The following is a 21,813-nucleotide window of genomic DNA, read 5'->3' as shown; positions in this document are numbered from 1 at the left end:
CTTCTAAATGATGAGTGATAATGTAGTGCTAATGTAGGTCCCACTGACCACATCACATGACCCATATGACCCTGGTTTTGTTCTGCATTCATACCCTTTTCTGTTTGACCTTTGCTGAGAAAATGCATCTGCTCTGACTCTGTTCCTAACAGCCTTTTAAATGTAAATTACATTTGGGTTTTTTTTCCTTAAGTTGCCTAGCATTTAAATTTTTTGTTTTTTTACAACTTAAGAATAATGTAAACATGCATGTTTAGCTATTTTGTACATCTATTGCTTCATAGCAATGATCTGTGACTGCATTTAGTAGTTCATATTTTTATTCTTGTAAATGTGGAATGGTGTAAGTTTGTTTCATTTAAACATACACATACATGTACCTTAACCTGATGAATGCAGGGGTTGGTGGAATAAATCACTGTAATACACCTCGCACACACATGCACACATTGGTGTAGAGGAGATTTTCCAGCTGCCGTTTGGGCCTCCTAAATCTCCGCTGTGATCTCTGCTCCCCCAGGTCCATTAAGGTCAATTTGCTTAGATTTACTGTGCCTGTCGACCAGGATTCAGGGTAGTCTAGGACTGCTTTAAGTCACCTCTGTGCAATAAATACTCCTGGCAGGTATTACTGTGTTACCCTCACATAATTATCTCTTTAGCCCTTAAATGAATCAAGAATTCTAGTCCTTAAAGATTAAAAAAAAAGTGCTAGCAACTCAAGCGCACTTTGATTCATTATTTCTATTTTTTCTGAAAAAAATAGCTAAAAATAGCTAATTTACAAGAATGGAAAAAAAGTGATTCCTGATTAAAGCATTCATGTCAAATTTTTTTCTGTAGTATGAAATGGATAGTATGTAGTTTGTGTGATTTTTTTTTTTCCACTACTGCAGTTCATTAAACCATTAACTATTTATATTTATTACAGATTTACAGATTTATCCATCTGCAATCTATATAAATGGTCAGTGTCTACATAAGTCTGTATTTACATCACTGAAAACAAAAATTCCTGTGGTTGCACAGTTGACAGTGTGACCTTAAACATTGGCAAGCACACAGCCCTTTGGCAATGGACAGAACTGCAAAGGGAAGGTGGACAATACAACACTTAATATATAATTTAAGTATAATTAATATAAATGTTGCCATGCTTCCAAAATGCTATCTGGTGTTACTGAATACGCTGTCATTTCTGAAAGGTCTTCCTGTTTGCACTATTCATCGAAAATATTACGTATGTGGCTGATGCAACAACAAAAAAGCAATAAAAGGCAATTTAGATTTAGACAAACTGTTACCAAGCAACAAATTAGCTGCGGGCCTCTCAAGTGTGTATAGATTTTTTATGCAAATGAAAAACATAATGGTTTAATTCCTTAAAAGTGTAGGGGAGTCATGGTGGCTTGGTGGCTACTTGAGACAAGTGAACTGCAACGTCCCGGGTTTGAATCCAACGTCCCACATTTCCTGCCTGCCCTTTCTATAATTCACTGTCAGTTAAAAGGCAAAAATGCCCAGAAAATAATGAGAACTCTTTCCTGTATGGCAGAAAGCTCAACTCAGTAGTATTAGTAGTATTTTAGTACATTACAGAATTAATATTAATTATTTGCAGCTACTTATAAATGAAACTGAAGTAAATGACAAATACAAACTTGAATGGCTTGATGCTAGATGAATGCTAGAAAATGTTGGGATATTATTGACACCTCTGCTGACAAAGCTGTCCATTTAACCACTGAACTAAGATTTAACATTTTTTTAATGAAAATCTTTGTTTGCCACATAAATATGAGTTTCATGAGTAATTGATACTTTCCACAGTGCCCTTTTAGAGGTGTTTAAAATGAAGAGAATGTCTTCTAGTTTGACATTTTTGAAAATGTAATATCAGTTGCAGTTAATTTAACTTTAGCCTAGTGATCAGGCTGATTAGGTGATTAAACATTATTGAACAGGGACCAAATAAATGTAAAAGCACAAATCTTGCAGCCTCTTGCTGCCAGCAATTCTCAATTCAATTCAAAACACTTTATTTGTCCACAAGGGGCAATTTGCAGATGCCTGCAGTGTAGCACAGTCAACAAGCAACACAACACTGGAACATTTAAAAAAATACGTAAAAAGCAAAAAATAAGCTATACACATAATGATAACAATGATAATGATGTGAGAATGATAATAGTAGTGCAATAAAAGTGTAATGCAGTATAATTCAAAAACAAGCTGATTTTGTACAGCATCCACTTTGGAAACAATTACTTTAGATAATTAAGTTTAGAAATAAACCTCAAAATACGACATATGGTTCTCTGTCTGCAGACTTTAATTTTTTTGGATGGATGGATTGATTGGAACCATTTTAAAAGGATGCCTTGTAGTTTATACTCAGTCCAATTTCAGTAGAACTTCAAACCAAAAGTAAAAAAGCTATTTTTTAAGGAGTTTCACCTATTTGAACCTGTGTCGTTATTATATCTCATCCTGTATTTTGGTCCAGCTGTTGACGTCCTGCACTGAAGGTGATTCATTAAGTATTCCTGTCTGGAGACAATCTGTCTGTCACTGGCACACCCTTCTCCTTACCGCTTCACTTACACCCTTCTTCTTACCGCTTTTGTGAAAGGTCTTGTTTTCATGCTGGGTGGACATCTGCCTCACTGTGGATTTGCACAAGAAGATATGTCGTGCACATATGTGATTTAATGGTATGAAAACTAAATATAGACCTGTCTTTGGCTTTCAGTGATCATTTTTAGAGCCGGGACTGTCTATGTATCTGTCCACAGTTGGAGCTGAAATTGATACCAATCCATTTGTGGTTTGTCCAAAGTCCACTTAATGTACTGTCTCATTAGTGGATCATTGGTTACAGTATTATTCAGGCTGAAATTACCCACATATTCCTCACTGTGTGACACTAAAGGGACACCACATGTCTTTTCACATCACCTTACGGCATATACTTTATCCATCTGAGTGGGCCATGTGTCTGCATTCAGCAGGCCCTCACTGCTGACTAATCACAGGGCCCCTGGTGACTCACGGTGTAATTCACATATGTTTATCAGCAAATCAATCCTGCTGATCACGCTAAATGTCTGCATCTCCGCCCCAGCAGGCCAACATTTAATGCATTTTATTCTGCAAATAAGCACTCTTATGCAGTTGCATATCCAGAGGGATAAACTTTAAATATGTTGTAGGTAGAGATCCATCTGTCATGGAAACATTAACAACGCAGTGTGTCTATGCTGAACACTGCAGGTCCATGCAGTGTTTTAAGGTTTCAGAGCCTCTGAGAATTAGCACTAAACTCCAAAGCCCTAAAGCAGTCAAACTCAATCCTCGGTGCCAGGTTGCGTTTTTTTAAACATATTCCTCTTTAATGGAATGTCTGTTTTACAGGTTTCATAAATCAAGTGGTGTAATCTGTAATCTGTCTCCTCTGAATTCCCTTCCTCCATCGCAGACATGATCGATTTACCCTGTAACTGTTCCAAAGGGGCCATGGATTACTCTTACTTAGGGCTTCCTCGCCTCCTCTGCATCCTACTCATGCGAGAGAACAAAGCATCACGGGGTCGCTGTTACATATCCACTTTTAGCTTCTCATGTAGTCTGCATTTATTTTGCGTCCGTCAAGCAGCAACACAGCATTGGCTACATGACGTTTAATCTCAACAGGAAAACCCTCAGTTAATCAATTTTCTTTCAGGGGAAAAAAGACCAAACTTGATTACCTCACTGACAAGCATAAGTTCTGTTGAGGCTGTTGTACAGCCGAAGGGAACTTTTCAATAGGTGCTGGGGAGCTCGGTCAGGGGTAAAGGAGTGGGAAGAAATTGCTCTGACTGGAGAGGCAAATGTGTTATCAAGTGCCGCAGCAAAAATGAATTGATTGAATAGATGGAGGAGTGTTTGACGACCTCTGATGACAGTGATTAATGGTACATGTGGGCACTCTGTATTGAGTCACTGGCAGCAACTGTAAGACTGAAGTGAAAGGACTGCACTCTGCAAACCCAATAACCCGTGGCTTTACTTTGTACATGCACACAAAAAAACAGAAAACAAGTTTGTTTTAAATTGTGTGGATTGGAATTAGACTAAAAACAAATGTCTGAACTTACTGTATTTACAACCATGTTAGGGCTTGTCATTTGAACTCAAGTGCTCACCAAATAATGGTGCAGAGACGACGATGTAATGATGAAAATGTGGCTCTTGAAAGCAAACTTTGTTTTCTTTGCAGTGAAAATGTATTCTGAACCAGCTACACTAAACGCAATATAAAAAGTTCATATCTTTTTGTGAAAACTAAAAATAATATATTATTACAAAGAATACAGTTCTTTATGATTTTTTTGTGTGTTTGTTTTGTAGTGTAGCGACTTCTAGAAACTGTAGCAGAAATGAGGCATGATTTTGCATCATGATAGAAGGATTTTCAGTCTCTTCTTTTTTTATAACCATCTCAACATATGCCCCAATATTATACTGGTGCATTTTAGTTGGCATCAGCTGTTATCAGAGTAATCACATCATGAATAAGCAAAGAAGAGAATCTACCCAAACCTCTCACTTACTCTTCTCTACCTTCACTGATAGGCCAAGCAAAAGAAGTGGAAGAAACTGATATGGAAACCACAAAGGTAGGATATAACTCAACAAGCAAAAGACACTCCACACATGATTATATGGCAACATAGATTTTCTTCATGTCATAAAGCAAAGCTAACCGTAGGTTGTTGTTGCACACGATTCCGTCATCCATCCTATACATGAACTCCCCCATTTGAGGATTCGTCACACCTGAGAATGCTTTACTCAGGCTCACCAAAAGAGGGGGCAGTTCCGGTATAGTATATAGTATGAATCCCACAAGTGCATCTAGCTCCTCTCCACTTCCTCTGGTCCTCAGATTTCACAGTGTGTGAGATCGAGGAACCTGCTGCAGCATTATTTACTGCAACACTCAGCATTGTCCTCTGTAGGAGCACCAGGGGTTAGAGGTGGGGACACTTGTCATTTGGCTCCAATCTGTAGTCATCAAAGTTTACATTAAAGGGGCACCTTACTGATTCAAGATCAGTTTACTTAGTTTGTTACATTTGACAATATAACCCTTGATGATGTCATGATGATTGGCCTGGAGAGTACAAATATATAACAGAAAGCCTATGTTACTAAGTGGTGTGTGGAGTTTGAAAGATGAGGACATTGACCAGGCAGGGAGAGTCTATCAGAAGACGGTATCAAGTTGCATTATGGGAAATGTAGGATCCGGTGTCATACTAGGGACTAAAAGCCAGGATATCTCAGCCTATGCTGTATCGATTTTGACCACTCCATTAGTATACACACCATTTTTCTCTCTCTCTCTCTCTCTCTCTCTCTCCCATGAGTCCTCCAACTTCATAGAACTGCAATACAAAATACAAACATACCTCTTCAAATGTAGGTTGGAAATATATTCTTTTCTTGTCCTTTTTTTAACAGCAATTGCTGAAAAGATGCACTTTGAAAAGCTTGTTGTGAAATCAAATGTGTGTGTATAGAAACTGAACCCTTGAAATTATACACACCCGTTCACTGCACTTGCACCATAGTTGTCAGGATCATGTTCCAAATATTGCATTTCAGCAATTTCTCATATAGAAGCTTCAAACACCCTTCTGACAGCTACACTGTGAAATCCAGTTTAGTGACACAAGTGTATGACACTTCATTCACAGTACTTGCATTACTAAACACCACCGTGTTCTTCTTTGTAAATATGTGTATTGGTAAAGTGCTAGCACGACCAGACAACAAATGTTTTAACTTCACATCTTGTCTATCTTGGCTGGGCAGTAAAAGGTTGAAGTTAATTTAGTAACTGACGTAAACTTTTTTAAAATGGGCAAAACATGACTTAGAAAAGTATGGAGGGGCGGCGTTGAAATTATGCAATTGATAAGTTCCAGTTCAGGGGTTTATGCACCCTCTTAAATCTTAGTGACAGGAATCAATCCCACAGCATTTTAATTCAGGCACTGAGGATCATATTATCTCGTTAGCACCAGATTGGTAAATATCATGAACTTGAATGGTACCTTTCAAGTTATGTAAGACAGAGCCAAGGTTTGTAGTTATCTGAGGACATTAGAAAACAGCCTCCCTCTCTGTAATATCCGACCTTGTTCTTGTAATCCAAGGTTTAAGGTTTTCATCCTCAGCGTAGGTGTGATGTGGAAAAAGCAGTGGGTCTTCTTTGTGATTCAGGACATTAGCTTTGCAGATTTCATCAATAAAAGGTTTAGGTGTTCGAAAGTATGAGGCCTCGCTGAGTGATGTAGCTTTGTCACCATGAGTGGCATGGATTATTTGTGAGCCTCAAAATAGCTTAAGTGCCGTCCTTGAATGTCTTATGGGTGGTAATGGCATAGCAACCAGTGGTAAGCAAATGTAAAGTCAGTGTGTGTGGTTGCGTGCTTTTGTGGGGCTTAGCTTTGTGTTTCCTTGACTGCATCTGTACGTCAGACTGAAAACAGCAGGCAAGGTCCACATGTGGCCCTGAAGCAGCAGGCTGGACCACTCCCAGCTTCGATGATGGCAGGGTCGTCTCTGTAGCAACAGCCCTGACTGACTAAATGGAAGGTTTGTCTGGGAGAGGTCGGTCAATATTTCTCCACCCAATCCCTTATCTCATCACGGCTCTACAGCCAGAGTCCTTTTAATATATAAAAATAGCTGTCTTCACTCTACCACTCTACCTCCAGGCTTTTGCTTCAGAGCACGAAAGTGTGTGCAAGTCAGTGCCAGTAGAGGAGAAAAGTTACACTAATACAGAATGGACATAATTTGGACAGCATGTCCATGCAGCAGCTGTGTTTTTAATCAACTTGCCTGCTTAAATAAAGGTTAAACACAGGTTCTTCTGAGGACAGAGCAAGAGGACGCAGATGGGGTTATTCTTTCACCCGCAGAGGTTTGTGTTTGAGTGTTACGAACAGTGAACAAGCCCTCAGCGACAGCACATCTGACCACATCGGCCTCCACACCACAGTATATCACGCTCACTGATGACGAGGCCATGTGGAGCTATTTCATAATTGTGTGACGACCGAGCTGGCATTGTGTAGTTATGTAATTATGGAGGAATACATGTCAATATCATTGGAATGTTTTTTTTTATTAATACCAAATGACAAAAACATTCTTCTCTTGTTATAGTTTTCAAATATGTGTGTAAGTATTCGCTTAGATGATATAGCCATTGTTCCCAATTATTCATTATAAAAATGTATTCTATCTTATTAGAACTGTATTAGGGAAAAATTCAAACTGAAAAACTGCTACATTTTTTATGCATTTGTTTTTATAAATTATTTTTTATGTTTTGTGAATTTTGTCTTTTAAGTTACTGTAAAAACATGACCAGTAAGTATAGTTAAAAGCTCCCCTAAAGTGACGTCTTGACGTTTTTTGTCCTTAGGCAGTGTCAGCAGTGAAGTGATACAGTAGCAACTAAAATGTATACTGTATACTGGATGCTGACTAGATCTGGAGAGATCAGCAGAACCTGATCTCTCTGTGTCGTGACATCATTTTTCTGAACAGAGCAGCTGTGTGAGGAGCTCAGGGTCATGGATGTGATGAGTCATTGATGTACTGCATAATAGCTCCAGCTCCGGTTAAGGCTAGAAATACACAATGGCTTCTTGTGCCTTTTTGCAGGTAGCCACTGATTATAATCAGTTTTCTTTAATTATGCCCCTAAAAGGCAATTCAGTTTATTAACAGTCTCTTGAAAGTTGCCCTCTAGCTTTAAGCACACAGCCACTGCAAGCCAATTAACCTTTAGTGTAGCAACAAAGGTGATACACAAAGACATGAATCCTCATGTCAACGTTTGACTCAGTTTGGTAGCATAGATAGGCAGTGTTATAAGAGTTTCACATGGATGAGTAACATTTCACACACTGGCTGATGTAGTTTAAAGATGAATGTAGCTAGCTGAAAAGGCTGGTGCTCAGAGAGTTCAGCCATGTAAATTGATCCACCGATGTTAAACACATACACGCACATACTAGACCAATCATTGTGGTCCTGGACATACATGGAAATGAACATCTATTTAAAATTTAAGAAAATTTTACATTTAGGGAAAAGTGGAAAATGTCGTATGGGGGAAATAGAGAAAAGATAAATGATTAAATGTGCGCCGAGACCCAAAAAAAAGAGAACAAAGTAGTTGCAAAATAAAATGAGCTAGTAAAAGACAAATGGAAGAGTAAAAAAAAGTTTAATTTATTTTACCAAATTAATGATAGTAAAGGGACAAAAGATATCAACTGGATTTAGTGGCATCTAGCAGTGAGGTTACAGATTGCAACCACCAACTAAACACACCTCCCCTTCCAGGCTTGTAGGAGAACCTCTGGTGGCCGTGAATCTCGCTAAAAATGCGAAAGGCCCTCTCTAGAGCCAGTGTTTGGTTTGTCCGTTCTGGGCTACTGTAGAAACAGAAGCTCCGTGGAAGAGAACCCGCTCCCTATGTAGATAGAAAGGGTTCATTCTAAGGTAACGAAAACACAGTGATTCTTATTTTAATGGGGTAATACAATACTTAAACATACTTATGTACATTATATTCCATTTCTGCCAAGTTTGTTGTCCTAGATGCCGCTAAATTCACACACAGCACCTTTAAAGGGAAAGTATTACTCTTTATTTTTCTTTTTACACTCCACTGATTTTTTTTTTAAACTAACAATATTATTTCTTGATGTATCCAGTTATGTTTTTACTAGTTGTTGATAACCCTTTTCTACATTTTGTCACTTTTGGGGCTCCATAGTTTTGTGTCAGTTGTACTTGGTAAACAGCTACTAAAGCAAGCAAGAAGGAGCGTTTCAAGTATACAACATTTGTTCACAGCTTCTGATAAACGGATCTGACTGTCTCTCTCTCTCTATACCAATTCCAACACCTAAACTCCTGGTATCTGTTGATACTGGAGCTGCAGCGATTAGTCGATAAATCAGTTAGTCAATCAACAGAAAATTAGTTGCCAACTATGTTGATAATCAATTAATTGTTTAAAAAATACTTTTTTTAAAAAAAGATTAATTGATGATGGAAATGATCATTAGTTGCAGCCCTAGTTGATACTGAGCATCAACCTGATCTTAGTATTTATGTAGTGACATTTGACATTTCAGTGTCAGAATAATAACTACTGGTACACATAGCCTAGATAAAAGGGAAACATTATGCACAAAGGATTGCTTTGGTGCTTAAAATTCAGCCTGCATCCCAGTGTGACTGAATAAAGGTCTAATCATTGAGTTTTATAACAACAGTGACTAACAAACAATTTTAATGTGGGTTGGTCACATCTGACCAATTCCTGATACCTAATAGGCCGATACCGACCCATATTATATCAATGCATTCCTATACATAGTCCATGGAAACAGTGGAAAACATAGAGAGTGTCTTACCAGAGCTGTAATCTTTGTATGAGTTAAATTATGAATAATATTAACAGCTAGTGGATATTTAAATTCTAATTTGTCTGTATTGATACTAATTAATAATTTATTATTATTATTATTATTATTATTAACTATCATGAAACTGTCTTGATTTTTCACCGTGATATTCTGTGCATTTATTGATAAAATCAAGATTTAGATCATAATCAGAAAACTATTACAAGCAAGAAACTATCATGTTGCTATACATTCTGCAGGTGTGGGTGGGAATACTCACTGACTTTATGTCCATCAGTGGACTATCCTTTCATAAAGCTAAACCTATTGTGTAGGTTAATAAAGATAATCCCAATATCCATTTTCCACCACCTCTCTCTTCCTCTCTTCTCCTCCCTCTCGCACCACTTTGTTTTGTAATTATGGGTGTGTGTGTGTGCGTGTTGGAGGTCTATTTTCATCCTGCCTGCTGCTGCAGAAACAGGAAATGGAAGGCTTTTTAAATGAGTGCTTTAATGTCAGCACGTGCTGTGCTTTGTTCTTTTATTCATGGCACACATGGCAGTCGTGCAGAAGGCCATCTGTGTTTCACTGTATCACTTTTTGGGTTGACCTGATACTGAACATGACATCTGTCCCTCACAGTGTTGCTCATTTTCTTATTGAACATATTACGTCATCCATCATCACTGCCATCATTCACTCTCCCTCTCTGATGATCATTTATGATTTAATCAATGTTAGTGTCTGTTCCTTCTGTCTTCAGTAAGATGTCTGCTGTTTGTGTACTTTCTGCATAATATTACATTTATTCAAGTCTCCTACTGATTCGGTTTCTGTTGTGCATTTTCATCCCATGTTTGCATCTGTTTAGCCGTATTCTTACTGTTTCCATGTTGCCTGATTTACTGGTTTATCTGTTGCTTGTGATCTTCCTGTATCACTTCTCCATCTGTCATTAACTTACACTCCCTGCCTGAAAAAAACATGTGCACAGTTCTTACTTTACCTACCTGGTGATATGAAAATTGAATTTAGTTTAATTGATCTCTATATACCACATCTTATTCATTTTGTGCTTCTTTTTGCACCATGCTAGACTAATTTGTGGTGTATGCATTGCTGCTCTCTGTCTCCCCACTGTGGCTTTGAGAGCCCAGATTATCCCACATGGTCAGTTTGACAATAAACAAACAGCCAGGCAGTCACATGATCACCCGTTTCACTCTGTGAGTAGATAGTGGGGTTTATCCGTGTTGAAGGAAAACAGTACGAGCGTAATCCATACTGTGTTACAGAGTCAGGAACGCCCACAGTCAGAACGGCAGTGAAGCTCACCACGCCATCCAATCCTCACAAAGCAGTGTAGAGGGATTAATCCAGATTATCTGACACTGCTATTCTTAGACATAAATGAAAAATCTCTGGGCCAGATCAGGGTTCAAGGAATGCTAAAAAAGAAGCTGACACAGAAATCACATGAGTGCTGTTTTGCTCACTTATAACAATGGTTATTCTCTGTCAAAGAAAACTGAAGACTAAATACAAGCTCAAACATCTTTTCTGTCCATTGTTCTTTTTAATAACCAATTTAATAACTCAGCAAATTTAAAAACAAAGTAATCCAGAGATTCATATAATTCTTTAAAAAAAAAAAAAAAAAAAAAAGCTTCAGATGTATGCAGGAAAACCCTTTTTGCATGCTGGCAGTGGGACCACTTTTTAAAATGTTTTTATTATCATAATGAGCATTTTACCAAAACAATCATGTTTATGATTGTATTGTAGTCCTAGTGTGGTCAGCAGGGGGTATCAGTGAGAGAAAACAACTGAGTGACTCCAGTTGACTCTTCTCTAGAGGAGCTGTCCATTCAGCACCACTCTGTTCGCTGCTTCTGCTCAGCAGGCTGGACAGAGCACTGACAGAAGTCAAACAGGCATCACATACAGCAAGAAAGACCAAAAATAAATCAGACCAGGCTTGAAAGGCAACAAAACACTCAAATATAACCAATTTTCTGTCATGTTGCATAAAATCCATCTTTTCAATGATCAGGCATTGTATTAGTTGTGTTGTGTTATTCTGATGTCCTAACCATAACGGTTTGGGTCGGTTTATCTAACCTAAAGAGTGTTAAAGTCGCTCTCTAAATGAACTTATGACAGTTCTTTATAATCATGTTTTTGACAGGTTCAGCCTAAGCAGCAAAAAACTATTTTTTAGGACTCAGAACTAAAGAAAATGTGACAATGAACCCTCTTGCGGTGTATTTTTATTAAGTAATATTGATGAAAAATAACAATCCATGCTCCTTGAGGCATCAGTCACATTAGTAAAGTGAGCTGGGTCACGATGTTCTGCTCATTCTCTCATTATAGAGAGAAATTCTCAGCAGTCAGTGGGCATCTTACTGCCTGAACTCTACAGCCTGCATGTTCTCATGACTGATAACTACCACTCATGACTAATGTGGTTTACACCGACAGTATTCAGGTGCACCTTGGCTGCAGGTATTGTTTCTTGTTAGTTTTTTTGTTAGCAAGCCATGACTGGGTGGATACCAGATGGACTCTGTGTGAGATGACTTATTGTCCTCTTACCTAACTGAAGCACAGGCTACAGCACTGACTGCTTCACTCTGGGAAGGGATTAGAGCACTCTCATATCTTAGCCTTTTTTCCTCACTTTCCCCCCCCTGCAGTCCTACCGCATTCGCAGTCGCTCATGGGGAGAAACAGTGCTGGCTAACAATAGAGAGCGAGTGTGTCCTCCTGTCTCCTCTGGTCTGCCTTGTGGTGCAGAGAAGAAAGATCTACTCACTGAACCTCATCCCTGTGAGAGTTTCTCATAATAGAAGTAATCACAGTATGGTCTGAGGTGCTTTTAAGAGTTGGCAGCTGCCAGTCAGTGATTGCCAGTTATAGATCGATCACACCACCCTGACACACATGCAAACAGACACACATGTGCAGAAACATAGACACACAGACACTGCGCTACAAAGGTAGATATTAGATTTTCAAACTGCACCAATGCCAACTGGGAGTCACATTCACAAAATCTTGTTTTTCAGCTATCTGGCACTGTTACATTAATCTTTGCTATTAAATGTATGCATCAGTAACCAAGGAAATGCGAAATTGTCAATATTGGCTGTACTAATGCAGCTGTTTTGTGTAGAGCTTGTGTTGTTACACCACCCACAACCCAAAATCCCCTTGAAAAGAATGTATACCAACTAACATGGCATCTAACAAGCCTTGAGATACATAAAGTTTTAAAGGATAGGTTCACAATTTTTCATGTCTCAAAAGAACAGTCAGGTGCTCATATGGACGCTGAAACTCGGTTTGCTGTACATACTGACCATTAGAAGATCCCCTCAAAATGTGCTTACAATGTGAGTGAAGGGGGACAAAATCCACAGTCCTCAAAGATTATATGAAGACTATATGAGATAGAAGGTTTATATATGATAGAAAATTACATGAGGCTTCAGCTGTATGAGTTAGTCAAATAAAGTGGAAATCTTCCACATTTATAGTCTTCTTTTGCGATGGACAGTTTTCCTGTTCAGCTGCAGTGCAAGGGTCATAACAAAAAGAGGGACTTTGGCACTAAAAAAACAGTAACTCGTAAAGCTATTCAATTGATTTGACTAATTTGGACGGCTGAAGCTTCATATTAGCTTCAAGTAAATTTAAATTTAATTTAAATACATTTTAGCATGGAAGGAGGACTGTGGATTTTTGTCCCCCATCGCTTACATTGAAAGTGCATTATGAAGAGAATGGCCAGTCTTGAAAAACTGTGACCCTATCCTTTAATGTCCTCCCCAAAATGTCCTTTATAAGTAAGTTTGGGGCTCCAGTGCTCTCAGTAGATATAGTGAGCCTATTCAGTCTCTCCTGTGCCATGCTGTTCTGAAAGTTGTTTTTCATTTGTCATAATTTGGAAAAAGATTGTACTGGCACATAGTTTTCCTGGCATCCTTCAGACTGTGGTCAGAAGCCTCTAAAAATTCTCCTGCAGTGGGTGTAACACAGAAAATGTCATAAAGAGCAGGTCAGAGTACATATCACCAAATTTAGGTGTTGAGTGAGAACTGTGTAAAACATGTCTTGAACCTGGCATATGGTCCACTCTCTGCGACAGGAATACCAGTCCTCCCAGACCAGTGGCCCAAGTGCAACTGCATTGTCCGTGCATCATTATCTTTTCCGGTTGCTTGCCGTCTCTCTTTCAGTCAGATATGTACTCACTCTCTCCTAGCGCCCTCTGCTTCTGAGAAAGCCGAGTGAGTGAATGAAGCTCAGTGACTCAGCAAGCTAAGCTCAACTACAGTAATAACATCATATTGTACTACACATACCTAGAGCTCTGTGGTCATCATAGCGTAAATGTGCTCTCTTGCTTTTACCTTTGTTTCTCCATTCCTGCCATTTTCCTTCACCTTAATGTCATCAGCAGCTATACACACACAGACAGTGAATGTGTGGCTTTGTGATAGCTTGAACACTGATCTATTGTAACCTGTCTGTAAAATAACAAGCTGGTAGAGAGTGGCTTGCTTTAGCCATAGTATTAGCCACTCCTAATGAGGTGTAATGTGCGTGCAGCGCTTTAAGAAGATTAAAGGAGGAAGAATGTGCTGCTCCCTGACCCAGTGCCTGTGTGCCTCAAGTTGACCATTGTTTTTGATGACAGCTTCTATTAAAGTGAATGGACGGTTGCTCTCTGACCCCTCTGGCTTGAAGTGGTCAAGTGAAACGATTACACAACCACTCTAAGAGTTGTCAGTGGACTGCGATGGTGTAAAAGGTTAATCTGTTACAAATATAGCAGAGATGAGTTTACATGGTGTTTAATTTAGATTCTTGTTCTCACTATTAAAAGTATTTTTAAATGGTGTATCTTGTGAAATCACAGTTTAAAGCCCAACCCTGCTTAGTTACCGGGGCTACGCACATAAATGGTACAATTTACAATATTAACTGTGGTAGATTTTCCACTTTGTATTATAATCATTTTTGAAACAATGGGTCTTCAATTCCACACAGAAGTAAACAACAACAGGCTTCTTATTTCTAGCCAACAACCGTGGATTTTATCGGCTGAAATGTCAACTGTTGCCAACAGATTTATCAGCTGTAGCTGGTTAGCATAAGCTAATACTAATACTGAAAGTCCATGAGTTGGTTGAAAATTGTCTCCAGCTGACCAAGCTTATTGAAATGATAATAAAAGACAATAAAGGCAATGAGTTTGCTAACTAGCGTTTATTTAGTGTTTCTGGAGTGTTAACTTCCACAAACCAAATAAAGAGCAAGACAGAACTGCTATCATTACTCTTAACTTTGATAAAGTTGTATTTTTGCTCCTGCAGGGTTGATGTTCCAGTCCAGAACAGATATTTTTCTAACATAACCTGTAACCCCAGTAAGTAATGTTATCATAGAAATAACCCACTGTAGGCAATAAGCTAGTTAGTCAGGTATGCTTTGCAGCGTATATCGGGTCAGATAAACACACAGTTTAATCCATCCCTTACATTGTTTTTGTGTGTTAGGGTTTTGGAAAGGCTAAAAGAAAGACACCACCCTCCAAACTCTTGAAATACCATATATAGGCTATACTGCATATTGTTGTTATTAGCATGCATACAGTTTCAGCATGTGGAGAAAGCTTGGCAGGCCTGCTGTGCCGCTCAATTAGACAAATGAGGATAATTTACAAAAGTTCAGTGTTAGGTTTAAACTCAGGTTATTGCAGTTATAAAATACTTATGTGCCAACTAAGCAAGCTGAGTCACCATTTTGTTCATCTGATTCATCATGTATGCGTAACACGTACACAGCACACAGCTATAAACACAGGGAGTACCCTGGTACAGTCAATGCATTAAGAGATTAACAGGGTTAGCTGCTGACACTGATCAGAGTTGGAGTCCAATACAAGAGGAAAGAATTGCAGCAGGTCCCCCCACTTAATACTCTCCCCATACATAGCATGAGGGGGGCGGGGGTCATTGCACAGGGATGTGATCGCCAGCGGCTACCATCCTGCTCTAGTCCTCCGCTCGCTCTGGGTCAGCTAGGCTTATCTTGCAGAGAGAAATAGAGAAAGAGAGCCATCTAGGGAAGAGGAAAGAGAGAACAGGAGGGAGAGAGGGAGGGAGGGTGGAGGAGGGTAGATATTGTGCGCCTGCTCACTGTGAGCGCAGCAAGTGCAGTTTTCATCCGCAGCAGAGGCTGAGGGAGAGACAGAGAGAGTTTGAGCGAGCAAACAGAAGCTTTCGGGGACAGTGTGAGAGCTCCATAGAAAGGACACAGAGTTAAAAAGGAACAGTGGTTAACCATGTCAGCATTTATTTGCAATTGCTAGTCTCTTCTGCTTCTGCTGCAAGCTATAGTTTGCATTGTGAATATTGAAGTGCAGGTCACCTCCTTCTCTTTTGGGAAAACTGAAGAACCCCAGGGAGGTGTGAATTTCTGGCACAAGTGCTCAGCACTGCGGCACCTCAATAACAAGCGAAGGAATGTAGCAGAAAGGTGGGCAAAGCCGAGGATCATCCTTCCGGACTTTGGTCCCCAACCATCTATCTAGCTCTGCATCCACTCCTCCCTGCTTCCCTCCGTGCATCGCTCCTGCTCCGTGCATGGGAGGTGAGGCTTTGGGAGGCTGTCAGTCAGCATGCGGTGGTGTGAACGGGCAGCCCAGTGCCCACGACACGCTATGGACGTCAGACACTCCTCGCTGTACTAATGAAAGGCTTCAAGCTCGCCTGGTAAGGCTAAACAGAAAGCAGAGCCTGGCTTCTTGTGTGTGCTTCTGCTTGTGTGTTCAAAATGTAGCCTAAATGGTTTTCGGTAGCTTTAAGGCTGTCATGTATGCAAAGCACAACCCAGCCAGGGGCTAGATGTCTGTGACCATTTGCTAGTGTTTTTCTGGACTGTGGCTGTATTAACAATGTCATCGTGATACACCTGGCATGGTCGGGTGGACTACTAAACATCTGTGCTTTTTATAGCAAGCACCTTGAATTTATTTATGTCTCTGTGTTCTGTATGGTTATGTAAATCTCCATACATTTTCCAGCATGTAATGAGGGCTAGATCAGGACACCGGTAAGCCGTGACCAGAGTGTGTATGTCCAGTGCTGCTAGCGTGTTTTTCTTTTTTCACTGTGACTGTAGCGACCCTGCTCTGCTCCCCTCTGGCGTGCTCAGTGTGAGCGGAGCAGCTGAGGAGAAGCGCTCACGTGGCTGCTTGGAAAAGAGCAGGCACATGCTTCCTCTGTCTCTCCCCGGCTTTCTCCCTCGCCGTCTTCCTCCCTTGTTTTCCTGTTCCCTCGCTGTCTCACATGGACAAACACATCCACGTCCAGGTGGTCCCACTCTCACTTTTCTTTTTTATCCTGTTGTGCCACAGTGTGTCCTCTCTGTTTCTCTCTGTGCACTTTTCCTTCTATCCTCTCCTCCCCTTGTGTTTGTTTATGCTCCTCCTCCTCCTCCTCTTGCCTGATATTTTTAGAGACGAATTACAGAGCACTGCAGGAGGAAAAAAAAACTAGAGGGAGAGCAGTTTCGGCAACGTGCGTCCTGCTTCCTTCCCTCTCACTTACATGAGGACCTCTCCTTTTCCCTAACGTCTCAGTCTGTCTTTCATTCTCTCTATATTTGTCTGTGTCCTTCCCTCATTTAGATCCCTCTATTCCCCGCTCTCTTCTTATTTTTTTTCATTCCGCTCAAATATATCACTTAATCCTCCAGTTGTTTTTTTCTTTAGGCTGTGAACTGTACCTTTGAAAATGTCCTCTCAGGGCTTCATAAGATTAATCAGATTGAGTGCATGTGTGTGTGAGTCTTCCTGCTTGTGTGTGTGTGTCTCAGACGTACAGTGCCTCTTTATCATTCTGTAGCAGAAACACTATTACAGCAAACCTGTCGTCACTTAATCTGCGTGCACCACCCTGAGAGACAGAGGTTATGTTACACTGAATAGCCATCTGTTAGCATACTGTAGTCACATATACATGGAGGTGACCTGTCTGGCTGGTTTGGTGTAGTTTGCATACCATGCTGTTATGTTATATAACAGCATGTACGTATATACGTCTGTAGTTGTATCCAATAGGATGCATCTTCATCCTCCCTGAAAGCCCCAAATGCAAAATGTTACAATAAGTTTTTACCTTTTAATCAAGAATCTGTTTGAAAGTGTTGGTAGTTTTATATAAATATGTAAAATGATCCAAAGGCTCCTATTCCACGGTGTTTCAAACCACCTTGAAGGATTAAAAAAAATCAATCAAGGAACAAGTGATGATGATGAGGTATCAGTTCCTCTGCAGGTTCACCAATGAGAGGATCCAGCTGAAATCTCACTCATTTTATTAGTGTGTATTATGCTGCTCTCCCAGGGTAAATCTGCTACGTAGGCAAAACAATGTGACCTCCAGGTCACTGCATCAATCAATACCTCAATCAGTGCATTTGTTGTCCTCAGTGTTATAAACCAGTAGCTGTCACTGGATATAGCAGCTATTTATCTACACTGGGGATAGATAGATAGAGAGATTATGTGTACTCACTGGTTTAGAGCTGTCCAGGTACTTCCAGTCTCTCACTATATTTTTGTACACTGACAAATGAGAGCTTAAAATCAGGATGATGTAGTTTGGATTATTGTGTCATGGTATAAATGTACCCAGCTGCATAGGCTTACAGTATAAGATCCTTGGAAATTTATGTAAACCTGATCCAGAATGCACCAGATACATTTTCAAATGATACTACAAAAAAATCAAGAAATTAAAAAATACCAATTTACATTACATAATCAGATTTTCTGGCCTACCACAACAAAATTCATGAAATGACAGTATAAGTATATGTAACTACAAGAGAAATCACAGTAAAGTCTAATTAAAATAGTAATGATAAACATGTATGTTAGGGTTTCTTCTAAGGTTTCTCTTTTATTGTTATATTAATTGACTTGGTGTTTTTGCATATGGTTCTAAATTATTTTTACATGTACTGAAAAAAAATAGAATAGCGGAGATGATGATCCATTGAAAACGATGGGAGTGTTAAAGAAATTGATGTCAGGGGAAGCAAGTGACAAATATTTTTTTCGAATTGGAAACCAAGCTGCCCTGTTGGGTGTATGTTTGTCACAGTGCATGCTGTGATTGAGAGATGGGGGGGGGGATTTTTGCAGCATTACTAACTTGTCGGAAGACAAGAAAGAGATAAGAAGAAGAGAGAGAGAGACTGTGTGTGAGTGTGTGTGAGATAGAGAGAGAGAGATTGCTCAGGATTTGGCAGTGGCCCCAGTATGGGGATGTTTGCTCTTGATATGACATTTGGTGTGACTTAAATCTGTACACAAATACACACATGCACACAGACACAGATGTGCACACACAGCCCACAGCAGCAGCTGTAGCAACAGCGAGGCATTGACAGGAGGCTCGAGCTGGAGCGTCCTCTCTGCATGTGGCACTTTGGATGAGCTGGTTGTTGCTGCAGGACTGGACTGCAAATGTGTGTGTGAGTGCAGATTTACATACATAGATGCAAGTGTGTATCCTAACTCCCAACCCGCTTGGTCCATCGTTCATGTCCTTTATCTGAGCGCTGCCAGTCACAGTGTGCAACTGCAGTGTTTTGCCTGCTTCATCTCATGGTTGCAGAGCAGTAGAGGGAAACAGTAGAACAATAAAGAGGTCTTCCATCTGCGATTTCTGCACGCATTTCCACACGATCATATACATGTACTGTGTGCATAAACAATCAGGTGTACATGCTGTCATACACACAAACAAAAACATCAAAGACGTTTGGAAACTTGCGGCATGTACCGACACACGATTCAATGCTTCAGATCCTCACATATATACATGCAAGCCACACCCTCAGGCATGTCTTATCCAGGGCTGAGCCACAATTGTCTCTCTAGGCTATTTTAGACAGGTTAAAAATCATAGCTCCCAGGCCTCTGCACCAAGTAGATACATTTCAGTATGTAAAGTATTAGACAGGGAGAAAGAAAAGACCCTCTGCATCAACTGAAGGTGCATTTGCTGGTTGCTCAGCTGCTCCTCAAGATTTAATACAGGCTGAAGATTAGCATTTCCCATAAGCAGAACTATTTCTAGATGCCCAGAAAACAAAAACATGTCAGGAGAAATGTCAGGAGCCAGTAGTTTGTTAGGATTGGCCTGGGAAGCTTGGAACAAACTGCTGCCATACAGATAAAGCACTGGGCTACAATGAACTTCCAAGTTCACAGCAGGGGCTCCGCAGTGAAGAGAAGCCGCAGAATTGTTTCCCTCCTGGCCACAGCTTATTATCTCCCCCAACCCCCCCTCCCCTTTTTCCTTTTTTACTACTGCATCTTTCCCACAAGCCATTTGTCATTGCTCATTATACACGATATTGTTTCCCTCTACACCCTGTGTCCACTCCCAATTTTCTTTGGGATGTGAGGGGACATGATCAATGACTGCAACATTATTGATGTTGCATATGATTGATAAATTCACTGTTTGTTCATCAAGCGTTCATGTTAACTAAGAAGAAGGAAAACTAGTCTTATAGACATTAAACTTTGGGTATAACGTCTTAGGAAAATTTAAAAAATGTTCTTTTTTAAAAAAAGAAATATATGTGTACATCTACTTGTACCTTAATTATGAAAATATAACTTTTGAGGGATATTAATGTTCCTGTTTCCCTCTGTCTTCATCAGCTTCATCATTAATGGAGTAGAAGCTGCGTTCAGGGACAGACAGTCATGTGTACTGTACCTCTCTCTGATGGATGTCTGAAAGGACTTCATATTAGTGTTTTTAATACAGTACGCTTGCTTCTGAAATCAGGCTTGTCCAAACAATAAGACCATTTTCCATTAAGCTTTTTAAAAGCTCAATCAGAAACTGCTCCCTTTTTTGGAATCCTTAACACCACAAAATAGGTTCTTGTTCACTGAGCCTAGTCTCCCTTTACTCCAGTAAGCCTTTGTGTGTTTCTTTGTGTTTAGTGGTGTGACATACTGGTAATGTTTTTTTTTTATAACATTTATTAGTTATTTGTACTTAGACTTTAGTGACCTGAAGGAATCCATATACTTTGCCTTACCTGGGCAAACAGTCCAGCCCAGTTTCAGTTGTGTTGTATTATACTTGCTACAGATGTAGATTTTAATGAACTAAAGAGTTTTGTGGAGATGCTAAATGGCATTCATGAGAACTTGAAATTCACTTCAGAATATTGTGCAGTAAAAGGTATCTTGACAGAAACGCGTCTCTAATAAAAGTTAAAGGAAACCTGTTCTTTCTGTATTGTATATTACAAAGAGCGGCATAAAATCCTCACAATTGAGATCATTCAACCAAAATCATCTTTCGAATTTTTCTTGAAAAATGAAGACTAATTGATCAAAATATATTAATATTGTCAAAGTACTTGCAGAATAATTTTGAGGATAGAATCAACTGCATACCACCAAACTGAGTTATTTCCTATCTGTTTCAGTTTCCTCAAGACATTTTCTCATCCAGGCATTGTGCTACCTTTCTTGGTGTAACAACTGTTACAGTATTTTTTAAAGTTTAAAATACAGAAATATATTCACCAGTACACCTCCTCAAGTCACCTTTTTTCTCTGCTCTCACACTAAAAGCACATAAACACGCTCTCTTTCCTTCTACCCTCTCCCTGCCCACCGCTCTATGTCACCCAGCCTGCTTCCTTCCGCCTGTATATATCCCCTACAGATGGCAGTGGCTATGTCCTGTCCCACTGGGACAAAGTGTCCCACAGGGGCTTAATCCGGTTGCCAGTTTCCTGTCCCCTCCTGCCCCTCTATGACATCTCCACTGAGTCCTTAAATTATCTCACCGGGCTGAGTTGTGCTCTTGAATTTAAATCAGTGTGTTTAATTATAGCTGCTTTTAAAACAGGTTCTCGTACCCAGCGGTACAGTAGGTCATAGCTTCAATGAGGACCCAAAAACTGTTACAGGCCTGCCTATGTTAGGATGCCACACAGCCAGGATAATTAGGCATTTTAATTAAACCTGGGACTAAATGCTAAAGTTACGCACTTGGGGCTGGATTTAAATAGTTTTTTGGGAACAGTGGGCAAAGGTAATGACATTCAGTGGTTTCACTTATTGCTTACTTTTGCACTCTACTGACACACAACCATCAACACAGGAAGTGTTGTGTGCTGCAGATCCTTGCTGTGGATAAAATGGAGATATTAAATGTCAGGGCCCCACTGATTTGTCCTGTCACTCTGAACATGTTCACAG

General features: G+C 39.8%; 1 protein-coding gene across 4 annotated transcripts in view; it reads left to right on the top strand.

Annotated features, from left to right (window-relative positions):
* gramd1bb (GRAM domain containing 1Bb) overlaps positions 1–21,813 on the top strand; it is a 76,001-nt gene that overhangs the window by 16,265 nt on the left and 37,923 nt on the right. The gene's annotated exons all lie outside the window — the stretch shown is intronic.

Source organism: Thunnus albacares, chromosome 6, assembly GCF_914725855.1.
Source record: "Thunnus albacares chromosome 6, fThuAlb1.1, whole genome shotgun sequence".
Lineage (NCBI taxonomy): Eukaryota > Metazoa > Chordata > Actinopteri > Scombriformes > Scombridae > Thunnus > Thunnus albacares.
Note: the sequence above shows the minus strand (reverse complement) of the source record. Positions and strands in the feature narration are given on the sequence as shown.